We start from the raw sequence: 1,668 nt of genomic DNA on the forward strand, positions 1-1,668 counted from the left end.
GTAAATATATAATGAAACACATTTTTTCTTCAAAAATTATTTTTTTAACCACAGTTATACAGTCTTCAAACCACTGGTGGTAAATGAAACTACAGAATCTATTGAAAAAGCATATGAAAGACTGTGCTACACACACACACACACACACATATATTTATGAGATATAAAATGAATAGGAATCATAACATTACTTAGTTAAAATGCATCCCTTTACTGTATCATATAAACAATGTAGCAATTAACAATTGAATGAGGAAGAAAGGGATTTTTTTTTTTTTTTTGCATACAGCTTGTCATTATATCTGTTATCTGAAACTACTACAACACCCAAGGCTACCCACTAAACAATGTTTTTTACTCAAGGCAAGAGTTACATTTCTTTTGACTTTTTACTAATTTATCTAATGGCATTAAATGGCACATTTTTTAATACAATGGTAAACAGAAACATTACACTGATTTATAATCCTTTTTTCCTCTGATCTAAATAAACATTTTTGGCATGTAATGATTCACAAAATGAAAGTAATATAAAAAAAAGACTGCTTATGCTAGAGAAAACTATTGGTGTAGAACTGCAAGAATTGTATCCATCTCTGCTTTATCTATTTTACTGCCTAATTACATTAAAATAATTAAATAAAAAAAAAGTTAAAGGGTAAAATAAAAACAATGGTGAAAGTTGAAAGCATGAGTATCCATATATGCTTAAACATGCCTACTAAACCACAAAACATAATGTTACAACAGCTGCCCTCGCTAGACAAATAAAATATTATGTCAACAGCCATGGATGGGTTAATATACAAAAGATTTTTAATTTCTATATTCTCTATGAGTCATATCATCCTAATCAATATGGCAATTCAACAGAATCCTGAATGTTATCAAAACAAAAAAGAGAACACATAAAAGAAAAAGAGGAATGGCCCATGCAATACCATTTTGTGCTATAATACCATGAGAGGATCATAATAATATTCACAAGTCGATCTACAGATGTTTAAAATCACACAATGCTCTTGGTTACTAGTAAAACACTACTTTGATAAAGGTTACATATCTTAAACATCAAACTCTAAATAAAATACTTTACTTAGTTCATCAATCAGTTCCACCAGGCACTTATCATAATATGTGTAAATAATATTAGTATATTTTCATAGTGATCTTCACTGAGATCTCAGGATGCACTTAAACTAATACTTCTACAAGGCACATTTCATTAAATCTGTATTAAATCCAACACCCTATATAGAAATAGTTACTCTTATTAGTTTCTTAAACTTAATACTTGTACTATATGCACAACCTATACTTATATAGTTTATCTTCCCAAAATTGCCTAATAATATACATTGGTTCTATCTCTTCAGTATCATAGATAAATCATGATGAAGAATAATAACAAAATAAATTTTAAAAAATATAAAAATAATTGAAAAATCATCAAACAAAAATGGCAAGGAATTCTTAAAACTCACTCACCAAACTCTGCTAGAAATACATCTGAAACATTAGGAAACTTCAAGATATCAAAACCCAGGCTTAGCAAAGGTATCCATAAAAGAGTTTCCATTGCATATCAAAATACTTTTCATTATTTCATTCATTACTTTTCCTATGGTACAATTTTTCTTCAAGCTTAACGTATAAACTATAAAACTT

The 1,668-nt window shown here is 28.2% G+C and overlaps 1 protein-coding gene across 1 annotated transcript in view; it reads right to left on the reverse strand.

Annotated features, from left to right (window-relative positions):
* The window catches only part of LOC122259643 (major facilitator superfamily domain-containing protein 8), a 32,559-nt gene continuing 30,891 nt past the window's right edge, over positions 1 to 1,668 (reverse strand). The window contains exon 7 of the mRNA XM_086539250.1: positions 1 to 1,668. This exon is cut by the window's right edge and continues 1,460 nt beyond it. The gene's annotated coding sequence lies outside the window, so the exon portion shown is untranslated.

The sequence above is a fragment of the Penaeus japonicus genome, unplaced genomic scaffold (assembly GCF_977035675.1).
Source record: "Penaeus japonicus unplaced genomic scaffold, GWHDUDI00000001_assembly GWHDUDI00000008, whole genome shotgun sequence".
NCBI classification, from domain to species: domain Eukaryota; kingdom Metazoa; phylum Arthropoda; class Malacostraca; order Decapoda; family Penaeidae; genus Penaeus; species Penaeus japonicus.